General features: G+C 45.9%; 1 protein-coding gene across 2 annotated transcripts in view; it reads right to left on the bottom strand.

Moving 5' to 3' along the window:
* The window catches only part of PALLD (palladin, cytoskeletal associated protein), a 478,687-nt gene that overhangs the window by 91,468 nt on the left and 369,407 nt on the right, over positions 1-17,812 (bottom strand). The window contains exon 1 of one of the 2 annotated variants that reach the window (XM_056114261.1): positions 14,664-14,771. The exons of the other annotated variant lie outside the window; for it this stretch is intronic. The gene's annotated coding sequence lies outside the window, so the exon portion shown is untranslated. Of the gene's footprint in view, positions 1-14,663; positions 14,772-17,812 lie in introns of those variants that run through there. 2 annotated transcript variants of the gene reach the window in all.

Below are 17,812 nucleotides of genomic sequence, written 5' to 3'. Positions count from 1 at the left end.
AGTTCGGTGTTTACTCCTAGTTCTATTCTGCACTCAGGAATTACTCTGGGAACCATATAGGATGCCTAGGGTAGAACCAGAACCCAAGATGGCTGCGTGCAAGGCAAGCACCCTACCCACTATACTTTCTCTCTGGACCCTAGAAACTATTTTTAAAGAAGTGCCAGTCCCACTTTTTAAGATATATTGTCATATTCAAGACCTTTCACTTGTCACTGGTGATATACTTGCTATTACAAGATTAAGTCTTAATATTAGAAATTGAGCTCATTTTGCAGATGATAATTTAGTTATGAAATGGCCAAAGAGCTCAGCAGAAGAAAGAGGAACAAAAACAAAAATTCTGAAACAGTTTGCTATCTCAAAATATAAGAAGAGGAAGTCCCATTCAATCGCATTTCTTTTTCTTCTTTTTGGTCTTACTTCTGGCTCTGCACTCAGGGATCACTCCTAACTGGCTTGGGGGATTATTTGGGGAGCCAGGGATTGACACTGGGTCAGTTCAAGGCAAGTACCCTTCTAGTACTATTTGTCCAGCCCCTCAGAACACAGTAATTTGAAATTTGTGGTAACTCAGAGAGTTTTTAACTACCACTTCTGAGGGGGGTTGTTAAATAGAACAATAGATATGAGGCAGGCAGAGCTATCAAGATAGTCTGTTATCTGTGGCACTGTGGCACAGTCCTCCCATTGTTCATTGATTTTCTTGAGCGGGCCCAGTAACGTCTCCATCGTGAGACTTTGTTGTTACTGTGTTTGGCATATGAATACGTGACGGGTAGCTTGCCAGGTTCTGCTGTGTGGGCGAGAAACTCTCGGTAGCTTGCCGGGCTCTCCGAGAGGGGTGGAGGAATCTAACTCGGGCCGGCCATGTTGGCTGTGTGCTAGGCAAACGCACTACCGCTGTGCTATCGCTCCAGCCCTAGTCTGTTATCTAGTCCTGTTAATTAATTTTTAATATGAAATAGCATTTATATTTAAAATCATGGCTCAAATGCCCAGCAGTCTTGAGCTGATCATTTGATTTCCTTGTAGTAATCTCTCTTCTAAAAAAAAAGGTTGATTTTGGAGTCTTTTAAGCTCATTACCACCAGTCTTATGGGTAATCAAAACGGATGTTGTTATTGATCAAAGCTGTTTGTAAGAAGTGTTAGTAACTAGGTCTTAAGATTCTGTTTTAAAACATCTTGAAAGATTTCTTGTTAAAGAGTGAGGAAATAGTTTAATCACTGTGTGAATGCGTCCTTTCATAGAAAATGCTATTGGCAAGCTTTTCATGGACTTTGGAGGGGGAAAGCAAGGCCTCTCAGTCTTGCAAAGCCTTCCTCCCTCCCTCGCTCTGTGTGAAGCTTGTTCTCAACCTGGGCCTCTGAACAAGCAGCCCAACTTCCCTGTGTACTCAGCTTCAAACACTACCAAAATTCTCAGTTAACAGACCTTGATTCTCCCCTAAATTTCCCCCTGTGTCCCCAGGAGACCTGATCACCTTCTCTGCTCTCCTCAGGGGACTTTGGATCTATAGCTTCAACAACCCTTAGTTATTATCACTTATTCTGCAGCTGGACTTGCCTCCAACCCACCTAACCAGGCCCGAGGGCTGGGCCCACTGTGGAAATATTTGCCAAATAAAACAATAATTCTGGATTTGGGTGGTCATCTTGTAATGCAATGGAAGATTTTCAAGTATGCCATAGTCAAACAGTAACTTCCAATAACTGGAATCCATCCGTTATTGATGAGGGCATTTTCAGGAAAGATGTGAGATAGAAAACTATTGTTTAGTTTCTGATTGCTCAATTTCACCTCAAAATATTCTAAGAAATCTTAAATAAAGAGGCTGGAGAGAGAGAAAGCATGGAAGGTAAGGTGCTGCCTTACAGCTGACCTGGTTTGATCCCTGGCATTGTATGTGGTCCCTGAGCACCACCAAGAGTGATCCAGGAGTAATCTCTGGGCACTGCTGGGCATGACCCAATCTCCTTCTCTCAGACAACAGCAAGAAAACCCTCAGGTAAAATCAGAATTTTGCGGATTCAAGAAGACCACAGTAATCGCATTGTATTTGGGGGGGTGGGGGAGGAGGGTGAAGGGGGCGTGGATATGGTATTTGAAGGAAGACTGAAATTTAGAGCAAGAAAAGCTAGGAGTAAGCTCTATGCCAGCCAACACTGATAAACTCTTCAACTTCAAGCTGGAGTTCTTTCTGGCAAAATGATGCATGCATTTTTTTCTTTACTAGGGAAACAATGATTTCACACTTTTGCCGTAGTAATACAAAAAGAATATAAGACTTTAAAAACTGACAGTATCAATACATTTTTATTAACTCAGTGAGCAGAGCAATTGATTTGTACTTGTGTATAAAGATCAACCAGGTGCAACCCAGGCATACTTAATCAGATCGTTCATTTTTAAAGGTGATCTAATTATTGTTTACTGGAGGGCTTGTGGTATAAAACAAAATAAAGCCCATAGTTCTTTGACTTGCATAGTTAGACATATTACCTTCCTAATGGATGAGAATAATTCACATTAAGAGCATAGTTTAAGAGCCTTAGTTAACTTTATTTCATTATTAATTTTTTATGGTGCTGGGGATCAAACTTGGGTTTGCTCACACATGCAAAAGCAAAGGTTCTATTACTGAGCTACAATCCAGGCCTCAAGAACCTCACTCTGAAGAGTCTGGGACACACAAACACGTTTTCCTTTTCTTGTCTGCTAAAATGCAAGCTTTAGCAAATCCTCCTTCAATTTTCTCGAAAGTTCTTGGTAGATGTGCTGAAGAGCTGCAATTTTTCTTGAGGCGACATGAGAGGCACCCATGCTTGGACAAGGTGTGGTAAAGCTGGCAGGGAAGTTTAATTTCCCTAACATTGTTTCTAGACCAGGAAATGTCTCAGGTGGCTTGGTCTGGGGAAGCTGCTGCCAGTTTTTTCGGGCATGGGCTTGCTACCCCTGGATGACATCAGCAGACCGAATTCCTTACCCTGCTAGCCCCATAGTTGCCTCTGTCTTCAATTAGTCTTCATTTTAGTCAAATACCTCCCATGATCCCCACTGGGGCTGTGTCTCCAAAAGCCTAATATGGAAAGCTTCTAATTCATGGCATGCAGTGCCTTGACTATTAAAATAGCAAAGGCATTTACTAATGTGCACTTCAAATCACTGTATAATGGGCCACTTTCTGCTCACAGCATCACTATTACCTGGAATAATGGGCTGCAATAATGACTTGAGCATTATGTCAACTGAACTTTGATAATATATAAGTACCATATTAAACCTGCTTATCTCAAGATCTGAGAACTGAGATCCCTGGAAAGGAAATGTAAGTTGCAAATGACCTTCTTTAACCTGGTAAGTTTTTCTGTAACTTGAGCTAAACTTTCTCCTGTGATCCCAGCCTAGAGGTTACATCAAATATCCCATTCATTATCCCAAATTACAGTCTATTTAAAGGGTATTATCTCCTGAAATAAAATTAGAATATAAAGTTCCACAAGGGATCCAGGGAGATGACTCAAAAGGGATGGAATGAAATACATAAATTGTATGCAGTAGCTCCTGGTTTGACCTCTGGTACTGCATGATCCCCAGTGCACCACCGCAGGAGTACCCTTGAGTACTGCCATGTATGGCCCAAAAAATTAACAGGAAAGAAAAATTCCAAAATATTTGCATAAAATTTCTTCATTTATATTATGAGTTTCATGAAAGGCAAACTTCCTGAATTTAGGATGCCTGTCTGGCAAAACCCTGGTAGTAATGCTTAGAAGCTAAAATTAGGTTAGAGAACACATACCTTGTGTACCATACCTTTGGGCTGGAGTGATAGCACAGCGGTAGGGCGTTTGCCTTACAAGCGGCCAACATGGCCGACCCGAGTTCGATTCCTCTGCCCCTCTCGGAGAGCCCGGCAAGCTACCGAGAGGATCTCGCCCGCACGGCAGAGCCTGGCAAGCTACCCGTGACGTATTCAATATGCCAAACACAGTAACAACAAGTCTTATGATGGAGACGTTACTGGGCCCGCTCGAGCAAATCGATGAACAACAGGAGGACTGTGACCTGTGACCATACCATACCTTTATGTATAATCACATGAACAAAACAACACATTTGTTTAACCACCTCTACTATGATTGGGGGAGAGGGGGTGGTAGTAGGTGCTTGGGGTTTTGTGAGGATTTTAGTTCTATTTTACTGATTATTCAGATGATTCTAATATGAATTAGAATCTGGCTCTTATTGGTGTCTGAGATACATCTTTCTACTTCTCCAGGAGTCTTGTGTGGGAATCACCTCCCCTAAAATCAGCAAGTTTTAAAGTGTTTAAACCAAATCCTCCATGAGTGTGAAAGTAACATGAAGTAGAGATGGGCAGGTGTAGAGTGAGATGAGGTTGTCTCTGATTTCCTTCCTTCCATGGCACAAAGATACTAAAGCTGAGAGGAGTATTTAAGCTGATCTTCTCTTATCTCTCCACTGGCTGCAGTCAGCCTGAGCTGTAATACGCAGCTCATCCAAATGAGACTTCAAATGACAGCCATTTCCTCAGCTAGTACAGAAAATCAAAGGAGGCAGCAGAAAGCGACAGGCTGCAAGTCATCAATGCAATTCTTAAGTTTACTATATCATTAACTCAAGATATCTATAATAAGATACAAATTTCTGGGTGGCCCAGCAAATACCAGGTGTATGTTACCCTTGCCAGAGGATGACCGAGAGGTGCAGTCAGTTCCTGTGATGTCATAATTTAACCTTTAATATGACCACTGAGAGCAAGAATGCCAAGAGCATTTTACTAACTCACAATTTTAGCTGAATTGTAGTTTTTTTTTTTAATTTGGTAGGGGCGAGGGAGGGGCACCCGATAGTGCTCAGGGCTTACTCTTGGCTTTGCACTCACTCTGTGATGCCGAGGATTGAACTGAGGTTGGCCATTATGCAGGATAAACACTTTACCTGCCATACTATATCTCCAAACCAAAAGTTGCAGGAGGGTGACTGTTCTTGAAAATCAAATCTAAACCACCAAAGAGTAGTGTTGAATGGCTGAGTGACTATCTTAAAGCCAGATGAGACTCCAAGATCCGTTATGTTAAAAGCAAACGTTTACCAAGGTTAAGCAAAATCAAGACTGGTAAAGGTAAAGGTAAAGGCCCTCCCATTGATCGTCGATTTGCTCGAGCGGGCCCAGTAACGTCTCCATTGGAGACTTTGTTGTTACTGTGTCTGGCATATCGAATACTCTCGGTAGCTTGCCGGGCTCTCTGAGAGGGGTGGAGGAATCGAACTCGGGTCGGCCATGTTGGCCGCTTGTAAGGCGAACGCCCTACCGCTGTGCTATCGCTCCAACCCAGAATTAATCAAAATGTGTTTTAAAACAGTTATTCTTGGTGCCAGAGTGATAGTACAGTGGGTAGGGCATTTGCCTTGCATGTAGGAAACCTGGGTTTGATCTCCGGCATCCTATATGGTCCCCTGAGCATCTACAAGAGTAATTCTTGAGTGCAGAGCCAGGAGCAACCCCTGGACACTGCCAGGTGTGACCCTAAAAGCCCAAAAAAATCTAAAAAAATGATAGTCATTCTTTATCTTCTGCATTCATTATTCAGATGACTGGATGTTCACTGTGTACATGTATTATGCTGTAAGAGCTCCACAGTGACTTTAATAAACCAATAATTGTTTAACTACATAAGATACCAAATCATTCACTATCAATGTAATGTTGAAATATAGGCATCCCTGTTATCCAAAAGTAGAGGATTCCAATAAAAACTTTTTAAAAGTCAAAATGGCACAGAGTGAAAAAGCAATTGTCATTCACTTATATGGAAAATTTTTGAATAGTCTCAGATCCCCGCTCCCATGCCCACATGCAAGATATCCTACTAAATTGTCAAATGATGCTGATGACTATAAATAATACTAATACATTATAAAAACAGAAGTGATATGATAAACATACAACCCGAATATAGTATTTTTTGGGGAAAAGAGCAAAGTTGGGACACCCTGGTTGATCAGGGTCCCACTGACCCTAGAACTGCTGGCTGTAAAAAGAAAACTGAATGTGATTTTCACTCTCTGACTCATGTCATAAAAGCAAAAATCCCCTCTGGATTTCTTCCGGTTAGCAAACACTGATACTAATATCAGTGTTTCGTAAAAATGAAGAGGGATAGCCCTAACTTCCTCCCATAGCGGGGAATACCAGCGTATTTTAATTATATATGTAAGCAGAGCACTGACATAAAATGAAACAACTGGAGCAGTATTCAATCTGAAAATTCTTCTCTTTCATTTTCAGATTTGTATTTGGCTAAATAAGGAGACAAAATTAAAATGATAGGGTTAAGGAGGAAGTAAGTGCCTGGGAAACTGGAGCTGCAAGCTGAGTGGAAGCAGCCTCAGTGAGCCTGCCTGAAGAGTCCATGATTACAGTAACCCTCAGATAGCAGTCACATGGGTCTGGGTCACACTGAGGATGGTTGATGTTCAAGCTGCCTTACTACCACTGTTGTCGCTTCTCATTGCCACTATCCCTGGGCAAGTGTTCTGGCTACAGAAAGTGGCCCGTCCGGTTCCCTCCATGACCCAACCAGATTCTTCCATGGGGATTACTTGCCCAAGTAAATGTCTCTTGAGGATTTTAATCATTTAGTATTTACTCTTTTTTTTAAGTGTCTCTTCTAAACTTGTTATCTGTGTTCCCAGCTGGACTTCTCTGGAATTGTCATCTGTGCTTAAGCTTTTGGAAAATCTGGCAGTGGTCCTTCATGTACCTATTATCCTGCATCTCAAAAAAAGGATGCTTGGCGTTTAAAAACAAAAATAAAAGCAACTCATTGAAATCAGGACATACAAGTGCCACAGTAATCCAGTAACCATGTCTTTAGGAAATTACCTGTCTTGATCTCCTTTAGCACTTAAAATCAGTAAAGCAAGAGCTAAGGTTGCCTGCTCAGTGCAGTTGAGAATCTGGTTGGATCCTGGAGGGAACCAGACTGGGATATAGCAAAGATCCTGGTACTTTTAAATGAACAAGAACTGGGCCTCATCAATAGCATCAGAGTTCACTGATCTCATTCTCGATATGCTGATGATAAACCTATATAAAAATCTTTAAATGTAAAATAATTTCCAAGTGAGCTGTCAGACGCTAGTGTCTATTTGTACCCGGAAGCAGAAAAGTCGCCCTGAGTAGAGGGAAAATCTAGTAGTGTCACAGATCTCCCACCCTGCTGAATGGTGCCAGAAAAGAAGAACTGATCCAAAATCATTTAATTGTGTATGTTTACAAAGTGACAACTCCTGCTGGCTGTGTGTGAAGGAGGGCCAAGGAATGTCTGCATTTGGACAATGGCCATCTTGCTCTAGATGATTTCTCTGCTTTTCAAAACTTGCAAATTCTATCCTACCACAGGCTCTCTTGCAAACAAAAGCTTCCCAGGGAGAGGTGAGGCTCAATTCCTTATCTACTGTCCTGGGTATCTTGTAGTCACTTGTGGGGACAGATTTAAACTGTTGTGTGGACAGGATGTGCTTGAACATTCTGTTACCTAACACAGCAGGGTGATGTGCAAGAAGAGTATGGAGTACATTTGGACACGTGTTGGCTCTTAATAGGTGCCCAAAATAGATTTTTAAAAATCGATGTCACCTTCATACAAATACTAGGTCTATTTATAGTTTAGGAAGACAAGTAGCAAATGAGGTTTTCATTAAGGAAAACCGTAGATTTTTCCGAATCCAATTCTGAATTAGTGCATTTGTGATCTGACTTCACTATTCTGTTTTTGGGCAGAATTTGACTAGGGTTTGGTCAAGTCAAAGTTTGGTGAATATTTGACCTTTAATACTGAAGAGTCAACATTTCTCTTTTTCTGCTTTCTTTGAAAGCAAAATCATCTTCTCTCAAGACTTTAATTACCTACCTGTGGTGATAGTCCCGTAAGAGTCTCATTCAGACCTATTCTGCACTTAGGGATCTATTTTCTGAACTCCTCCAACTGGGATATCAAACTCAAAGCTACCTTTCCCACTGACTTGCTCCTCCTCTTGCCTTATTTACCAAAGTGGCATCTGGCACATCTCTGGGAGTAAGTCCTAATACATACCCCTCTTATCCTTCGCATCTCAGCAATACCAGTTCTCCTCGAGTCTCTCCTCTCTAATCAGCTCATGAATCCATCGACTTCCATCAGTTCCCTGCTCCCTTCCTAAGTTGACATTGCTGCTATTTCCCGTGTTAATCTAACTCACTCCTAATTGGTCTGCTTCTTTCTTATTGAGGACACAGAGGGTGCCCCAGTACTGTGCCAACCAACCAGGAGTGTTCAGACAGAAGCAGAACCCAACTGTGTTGCCCTCACCAAAGGTAAAAGCTGGTGGGAATGAGGTAGAACTGTGGAGGAGCACAAAGAGCTTTTCAATAAAGAGTCCTTTCAGCATTCAGAACTCAATCTCAAAATCAAAGAGGCAATAAACTCATCAAAGTGAATTAGCAATGGAATAAGCTAATATGAAAGAGCCGCTTTAGGGCCAAGACATGTCTGAGAGCTTCGGAGGAGAGAGCAAGGAATGTGATGACGGGAATAAAAAATCTGAAGAGAAGTTTATGGACAGGTGTGCAGGCAGCAGATGAGAGCAGCCACAAACACTAGCCACATACCTATTCCTTGCAGGACTATTGTCCAAGTCGGTGACAGTACAGAAGAGTAAACCAGGCCCTCAAAAACAGAACAAGAGTAGAGAATCCAGAGGTTCAGTCTAGGGACTGAGATACACAAGGCTCTCCCCAGATGAATTCAGGTCTTCCCTCTCAGTATCTCTTCCCTGGACACACTCTTGTCCCGCATTCACCACACTTCCTCACTCACTGAGATACTAGAAAGAAATAGTAATCGGGTCTTGGTTCCATTACCCGCCATGCCATTTTAGCTGTAAGGACCCGTGGCCCCTTTCCAGAAACACAGAATCATCTCTGTGCACTGCCAATGTCCCACCCTCTGCCTGTACACCACATCCGGCCTTCGAAGGGATGTCCCTCCAGCCACTGTCCCCATCAGACCTGACCTTTGCAGAGACGAGGCTGAGCCCTTCACCTATTGTTCTTGGGTACCTTCCCAGTCCTCGCCAGAGTATTTACAGTAACTGCAGAAGATGGCACATACTCAAACATTTGCTGTTACAAAATTAAATGGTGTGCTGGGAGACACAGCACGGCAAGCACTCTGAGCGCATCAGCAGGCTCGTGGCCATTCTGACCTCAGCCAGCGGTCACCCTCCCCCCGGTGCTCCGCCAGAACTTCACTTCTCCAAATGGCACAGAATACTGGTAGGATTGGATCTTTGAGTTTACTGGGGTTTTGTTTGCTTTTGGTTTGGGTTCAGGTTTTCCTTTCGTTCTGGGGGTGGGAGTGTTTATCCGGTGGTGCTCAGGGCTTACTCCTGGCTCTGTGCTCTGTCCTGCTGGCAGGAATCAGGAGACCATAGGCAGTGCTGGGGATTGAACCCACAAGAGCAAGCAAGGCAACTGCTTTAAACACTGTTTGAGGTGTTTTTTATTTTTTTTAATAGCTTGTCTCATAGGCCCTGAACAAAGTAAGAGTTTAATAGCACTCTTTCATAGATATGTAGAATGTGATAAATATCATCAGCACCCAAGTTTACCTTATAAATTAGTATTATGGCCTCAAGAGATTAGGAATGTAGTAGAAAAGTCAATAAAATTCCCTTATATAATTAAAGATTCCATTTAGAACCTAATTCTGGGGTCAGAGAGTTTGCACAGGGGGTAAGGCACTTGTGTTGCATACCACCGACCCTGGTTCAATCCCTGATATTGCACACAGTACCTTGAGTACCACTAGCAAATGCCAGGAGTAAACCCTGAGCAATGCACAGTGTGGTCCCCAAACCTCAGAGCAAACTATCACTATCACTTTCACCCCATTGTTCATCGATTGGCTTCAGCGGGCGCCAGTAACATCTCCATTCATCCCTGTCACGTGCTAGTGTAGCCCGATGGCATACTGGGAACTCTTTCAGGGTCAGGGGAATAAGGAGCATCATTGTGACTCTTTTTGGCATATCGAATACGCCACGGGTAGCCTGCCAGGCTCTGCCGTGCCGGCGGGATACTCTCGGTACCTTGCCGGGCTCTCTGAGAGGGATGGAGGTTTTTGGAGCAGCCTCTAAAAGGAAATAAAGGAAACAGACAAACAAAAATCTAATCCTGGGGATTAAAGATGTAGGTCAATGTTTTGTAGAGATTGAAGTCCTGTGTTTGAGCCTTGGCATGTATCATGTGTGTAAGTACCCACGTGTACACACACACACACACACACACACACATCCATACACCCTAACCCTGACTTTAAAAATACTGAAGATCCAACTAGATAGCGCTGTTGCTTACTTCTAAGTGATCGAGTAAAGGTGCTGGGCAATGGCTCATCATACAGAGTGAATGCCTGGCGTGCAGAGGCCTCAGATTTGATTTGATTCTTGGCACCTGCAGTCCCCATGACTCTACCTGGATGGTCCTGGTGGCCCCCAACAATGCTGAGTGTAAGTAGCATATTGTCAGGAGTTCCTCAGGGGTCCCAGAGCACCGCTTGGGAGCCCTCCCACAAAACATGTATACTTAATGAGGAAATAACGTGAACGAGCCATCTGCTTACAGCCACTGACTTTCCCAAAACAGGTCTCCTAGCTGGTACACAAGACAATCTCATGTCTACCCCATCTCCCATGTACCTCTCCCCTGACCCTGGTGCTTTCTTCTTTGTTATAAATTCAATGACTGCCACCCTCCCCATAGCTCTGAAGTTCCAGGGTGGGGTCTCTGTTAGCATAAGGGGAGTAGGGAAGGAAATGTATCTCTGTGTACCTTTATTTTCCCCTTCAGGGTTTAAATGGAAAAAGAAAAGGTGGGGCCCTTTTGCCATTGTTGATAGAACTGAAAACCTCAAAAAATAATTCAAGTTGGAACTTTGAATGTATTTTCCCACAAAAATTAAATTACATATAGTGGTTTGGGTCTATGATTCTATTAATAAAGCAGAATACTCTAGCTATGATTTCTGGGATGTCCCGGAAACCTCATTGTGTGTAACATAGCTTCAGTTTTTAAAAAAAATGCATTGAGAGTACTCAGCAATCAATTTATAAGTCCACATTTAAAATCCAACCCACTGGAAATGAATGCTAATTCCTGGTAACTTCCACAGCAGCGTCTTGATGTCAGAAGGACTCAGGCTGAGTTTTAAAGCCTCATGTCTGGGGCTATTTTATTCCCTGGGAGGGGAATTCTGCACCCAGCTCTGCAGCGCAGGGCAATGTGGGGGCGCATCGTGGAGTCTGTCATGATAGCAAGCGTGGGAAAGAATGTTTTTTCCCCAGAGCAGCCTGACTCGTGGCTGCTAGTTAGCAAAGGTTAGTGTTCTCCATTCTCACTGCGAATGCGTCCACGTCTGTCTGCTTCCTTGGTTTTCTGCGTCTTCATCCGACTCTATTTTTAACACTTCCATATGGAAAAAGGTTTTGCCAGTAGAAACCAGAAAACAGTTACTTGCTCATTTCTTCTGGTGGACACACCTTGTCTGCAAATGGCAGCTTCTCCCTCTGGAGGAAATCTTTTTCCATCAAATCAGCCTTTACGCCATCCAAAAAAAGTCCCCACACACTGAAAATCACCAGCCCTGCAGTTGGTGAGGCTTTGGCAGTCGGGCTAAAGGGCATTCAGTGGAGATTCCGAAGGGGTATTAACTAACCGCCCCACATTTCAGGGCACTTCCTTGTAGTTATTATCCAAAATATATAAATAAGAGAGGCTCCCCTAAGGGAAGGGCGAACATTGCCCATTATGGTTAGCACTAGAGCACAGAACCAGTGCTGTAGCTCTGGTTTCCTGCCAGAAGGGAGGCCGTGCTTTTGTAGGGATGGATCGGGCAGAAGCTGTACCTGCCACTGGTTTCAAAATGGCCTTTTCCTCCCTCCTGACACCATAGGCTTCCCTTCTGTTTAGTTTTCATCCCTTTCCTCTCTGCCTTCCCTTCATGAAACTTCAGTGAGAAGTTTTTCATTGACCATCTCTAATACTTTTTTTTTTTGAAAGCTCTCACATAGATCTTTCCTGAAAAACAGTCCTTGACTTAGTGTGGAAAGGACCGCCCGGAACCCCAAATCCAGGTGGCAGAAATAGGAAAAATGGAGAAACTGTTTTTACCATTCTGGTATGAGACCAAACTGTTATCTTCCCTATACGTTGCTTTAAAATCTAGTAGAGCTTGGTACAGCAGGTTGGGAGCTTGTCTTGCAAACAGCTGTTCCAGGTTTGCTCCCTGCCACCACATATGGTCTTCCAAGTCCTCTAGGAGTAATCTGTGAGCACTGCTGGGTGTGACTCCAAAACTGCACTGTAGCACTGCACTGTTGTTGCACTGTCATCCCGTTGTTCATCAATTTGCTCCAGCAGGCACCAGTAATGTCTCCATTGTGAGACTTGTTGTTACTGTTTTTGGCATACTGAATACGCCATGTTGGCAGGATACTCTTGGTAGCTCTCGGTAGCTTGCCAGGCTCTCTGAGAGGGACAGAGGAATCAAACCCTGGTTGGCCGTGTGCAAGGCAAAAGCCCCACCTGCTGTGCTATCGTTCTGCCAAAACAAAATATAAAATTAAAAATCACCTCAATACTAGTGTCCAGGAAGAGCTCAGGAAGAGCCACAGGGCTATGATTAGCAGATTGTGGAGTAAATCGAATCCGTAGACACTTGGAAAGGCACGCAGGTGAGCCACAATAAATACCGGTTGTCAGAGTTCTGGGGTTCAAGAATTTCAATAATTACGCAAAGTAAAGCTGCGTCACTTTCAACTGTCTACCCATCATCTTCACTCAGAGCATCACATTTGCATACAGCCTGAGAAACAGGTGGTTGGCGTGTTTTGCTATTCACAGAAAATATCCTAATCATTATTAACAGATGTTGGGGCACGGGGCAACTCAATCCAGTCTGCTTCTCAAAAGAAAAATGTGTGATAAACATAAAATAAACCTTCTTTTCTACGAAATGAGTTCATTGAAAAACCTTTTGGTTACTTTACCTGTGGATGGAAAGCTTCAGAAGCATCCCTAAATCTCTGGCCCATTAACTGTCAATTTCCTCTAGAACGGAGCACTCATTGCTAGAGTTCTCACAGGAGCCTAAACCAAGAGAAAGTTCCCTAAGGCAGAACTTGGCAGCTTCCAGGATGGGCAAGACCACAGCTCAGCCAGGAGGATGTGGGAAGGCGAAGAGCCATGATGGATGAGGGAGTTTCTCAAATGCTGAACGCACTCTTCCATCACTCATAAAGTTGGGTCTGCCAGATGTGCTTTTATCCCCCTGCGAGTTCTGTGACTGCAGATGAAAATGCAGTTTGCCGCCGCCGCCTTGGGGTTCATGAAGGCATGCACCCCGACCCGGGCCTGCTGCAAAAATCAGATCCCAATGTGCAGAGTGGAAAGATGCCTGCGCGGTGGTAGAGCCCCGATGCCTCGCCACAGCGCCCTCTTTAGACCCCCAACGGCGGTGTGGGGTGGGGAGTGGGGTGGAGAAATCCCAAGGTTCGCTCACTCCGGGCTCCAGTGACCAAACCGTCCACCCCGGAGTCTGGACATTCTGCAGTGAGGACGGCGCGCCCCCTCCCAAAGTTAAATAAAGCAGAACCAACGGGAAGCCTCCAGCCGGGCGGTGGGACTCAGCCGCCCGCCTGGCCCAAGGGCTAGCCGGGAGCTCCGGGAGCGGGTTTCGGGACACTGGAGCCCAGAGAGAGGCAGTCGGAGGGTTCACAGGACACTCCCTCCAAGGCTCTGCAGCCGCGGAATCCCAGCGCCTGGCCCGGTGCAGCCACGTCCCCAGATCTGCCACCGCGCAGCTAACAAAGGGGCCCGGGAGTCGGGGCTACACACTAGGAAGCAAGATCTGGAGTCCAGCCCGCTGCTCGCGGGCACTGCACCCCCGCACCTCGAGATCCACCGTCTTGCCTCCAACACACACACACACACACACACACACACACACACACACACACACACACACACACACTTTCTTTGAATGGCGCCAAGGCGGGAGGGACCCTCCGAGAGAAAGGCTGGTGCCGGGGAGGGGTGCTGGCTAAGCCCCGCTAGGATTCGGGGGTGGGGGTGGAGGGTGGAAGGACCCCTCCTTCTCACCCCCCACCCCCAGCCCAGCCGCACCAGCTGCCAGGGAATGAGGTCACTGCAACCCCTTCCCCCCAGTCTGTCCCTCTCTCTCTTCCCACTCCGGGTCTGACCCCCACGGCCGACGCGGACCAAGTCCGCCAAGCACGCGGACTGGGGCGCCAGGCGCAGCGGCCGCGGAGCATCGCCCGCGCCCATGCGGTTCCGACGGTGCCAAAACTCCAACTTTCCGAGCTGATGGGACAAGCGCGAAGGAGGGGGCGGGGGCAAGGGGCAGTGGCGCCGACGGCTAGAAGCCCACTTTTCCAGCCGCCCGGCTCCCCCACCCCCACCACTCGGTCCCCCAACCCCCCTTGGCAAGCCCTCCCACCCGGCACCCTCCACTCGCCGGCGAATTCGCCCGATTCTGCCCGCGCCGGGGGCTCAGGGGCCGACGCCTTACCTGGGGTGTGGGAGGCGCGCCCCCACCGTCGGGTCGGCTGTCCCGGAGCGCGCCTGGAGGCGGCGGGCCGTGCAGGCTGCGGCGCCCGGCAGGTACCGGCTATATAGCGCAGCGCCGCTCCGTGACTCAGTGAGGCTCCGGGCGGCAGAGTCTGCGCGCCTTCAAAATAAGAGCCCGGCTCCCCCGGCGGCCCGCGGCGTCCAGGGAGAGGGGCGTGGCTCCAGCCTCCGGCCAGACCCCGGCTTAGCAACCCCCCCAACTCCGAGGCTCATCCTGGGGGACACCCCCCGTCCCGAGTCCGGCGGTGGAGAAACTTGTCGGTTGCTCTCAAGAAAGAACTTTTCAACCCTTCCCCCCAGTCCCAGGTCAAAGGAGATGTTGGCGGCTGCTTAGAAGGATTGATTATCCCCGGCTTCTGGTCTGAGTCCTTTTCTCCTCCTCGAGTGCAGTGACTGTCCCCAGGGAAGGCTGTCCAAGGGGGGTTGGAATGAAAGTTCCAGCCCGAATGGAGGCGGCCTCGAAGGAAAGGAACTGTGTGCAGAGGGTGCGCTGGGGGAGGTCCAGTTCTGCCCATTTAGGGCCTCTGCAAAATCACCCCGGGGCCTTAAAAAGGACAGGTACAGATTCCTGTGTTCTGTGCTTTTCTTAAGGGAGAGAAGGGACAATCCCCACATTGTACTGACTTCCCCTGGTTCTCTGTACCAATGAACCACCAAATTCAGGAGTCCTTAGGTTGAGAAGCAATGCCCTGCACTTGAGAAACATTTTAGGAAGTGCTTCCTTTCCTGTGCTCACAGTCTACCATAAGCTCCTAGACCTCCGAGCCACTTATTTCAGCCTGCTACACAGGAATTTCTACAGGACCATTATAAAGGAAAAAACAGACCCATTCATCCAGAATTAATTTCGGATTGTAAAATTTGTGATTTATCCTGGGCTTAGCCCTACACCCCATCAGCAATTTTTCCTTCCACTGACTCAATTAAGGACATCTCTGGATCCAAGTACAATCCCTTGGTGGCTGGGTTCACACAAGTAGCAGTTATTTCTGCCTGGTTTTCCCAGGCGGGGGCCTGCTCCTTGAACCCGGGGACCATGTCTCTTTTATACCCAGCAAGCTGGCAATAACATGAGCGACTGCTGATAACTTTACTGAGCAGCTTTTGTTCCAGGCCTTTACGGTAAAATGATCAACCAAATGCCAATAATTGCCAACTAGATCTGCAGGGTCACGGGGCCACTCGTTTATGGGGGGCTAATGATTGTCTTCTTCCCTCATGACTAATATTGAACAGATAGGTTCCTAGGTCAGATACTTTACTTGTCCTTCTCTGAACTATTTTCATTCATTTTTAGAGAGTATTGGATATGCCAGACACAGTAACAACCAAGTCTCCAATGGAGACGTTACTGGGCCCGCTCGAGCAAATCGACGATCAACGGGAAGGCCTTTAGATGTCAATTGATATCTAAAAGATGCCTCAACATTAAACCAAATGTGAGTGTCTTCCTATAATTTGGTCCTCAGAATCCTTAGCTGTTTTGAGTCTACTCTTCTAGTGCTTGAGTGTATTTAAATACATATAAAATAGATTTAAGGGCCAGAAGAGGTAGTGCAATGGGTAGGGCACTTGTCTTTCCTGTGGCTGACCTGGGTTTGATCCCTGGCACCCCATCTAATCCTCTGAACACTGCCAGGGGTGATCCATGAGCACAGAGTCAGAAGTAAGCCCTGAGGACCTCCAGGCTCCAGAGCCAAAATAAATAAATGAAGAATAGATTTGGTAATTTATATAAGGTTTTGTAGCCCATATTTTTGCTTTTGAAGTGCTATAGTTTTGTTTCATACATAATAGAAAGCATTAAAAACATAGTAACAACAAGTCTCAAAATGGAGACGTTGAGCTGGAGCGATAGCACAGCGGGTAGGGTGTTTGCCTTAGCACAGCGGGCAGGGTGTTTGCCTTGCACGCAGCCAACATGGCCGACACAGGTTCGATTCCCAGCATCCCATATGGTCCCCCGAGCACCGCCAGGAGTGATTCCTGAATGCATGAGCCAGGAGTAACCCCTGAGCATCGCCGGGTGTGACCCCCCCAAAAAATGGAGACGTGACTGGGCCCACTTGAGCAAATTGATGAACAACGGGAGGACAGTGGACAGTTCCATTTCTTTTTTATTCCTCTTTGGGTCACACTGGCGATGCTCAGGAGTTACTTCTGGCTCTGCACTTAGAAATTACTCCTGGCATGGTTGGGGAACTGTGTGGGGAGGTGACAACCTCCCTACTGTCACTCTGGCCCCAACTTTTCCAGTTCTGAAATGGAGGTTAAGGAAAACTCAGCATTTCACTGTTTTGCTGCATTCTTTTGAAGTTTGGTTTTGCTCATTCCCATGTCAAATGTCCATGAAGGCAGCAACAATGACCTCACTTACTCTATCACAGGATTTTCTGCTGTTTGTCCTGGTCTGGGCCACATGTGGTGGCATGTGTTGTTTTTCTTATTTCCACAACTCTGATGGAACTGCAGTCTAACTTCTAAAATTTTAGGATTTAGGATTTAGGAGTTCATAAGCACAAGAAGAATAAATTGTGAATCTGAGGTTCAATCACCTAAAATGTTTCCCAGTCATGAAGTGTATATAAGGTGGAGTAGAGAAGAACTTATTCAAGAAAATATGCATTTTTTTCCCCTTTTGGTCTTGGGCAGTGTTCAGGGCTTACTCCTGGCCCTGTGCTCAGGGGTCACTCATGATGTTGCTCGGGAGATCATATGTGATGCCAGAGACTGAACCTGGGTGAACTGCATGCAAGGGAAGCATCTTACTCCTGTACTAGCATTCCAGCCAGTAATTCCTTTATTCTTCAGATGAAGGACAACCCATCTGGATTGGCCACCTCTGTCTTTTTCCAAGAGCAGCAGCTCAGGAAGATGCATTCATGACAACTAGTGTTTGTTTCTCTAAGAAGAAATCCAGGAGTTTAAGAAACTGGGACAAAACATTGCACAGTTGAATGTTTTCCCCTTGTAAAGTTTTTATGCATAAAGTGTGGGAGGCAGCACCTTGCCAATTACCTGAGCAAGTCCCTGGATTGTAACTACTGATGGGAACTTGTACCAGACCCGTGCATGCTGAAGGTGCTGATT

This window comes from Sorex fumeus, unplaced genomic scaffold (assembly GCF_029834395.1).
Source record: "Sorex fumeus unplaced genomic scaffold, SorFum_2.1 ptg000024l, whole genome shotgun sequence".
Taxonomy (NCBI): Eukaryota; Metazoa; Chordata; class Mammalia; order Eulipotyphla; family Soricidae; genus Sorex; species Sorex fumeus.
This window is presented reverse-complemented; position numbering and strand designations above follow the sequence as displayed.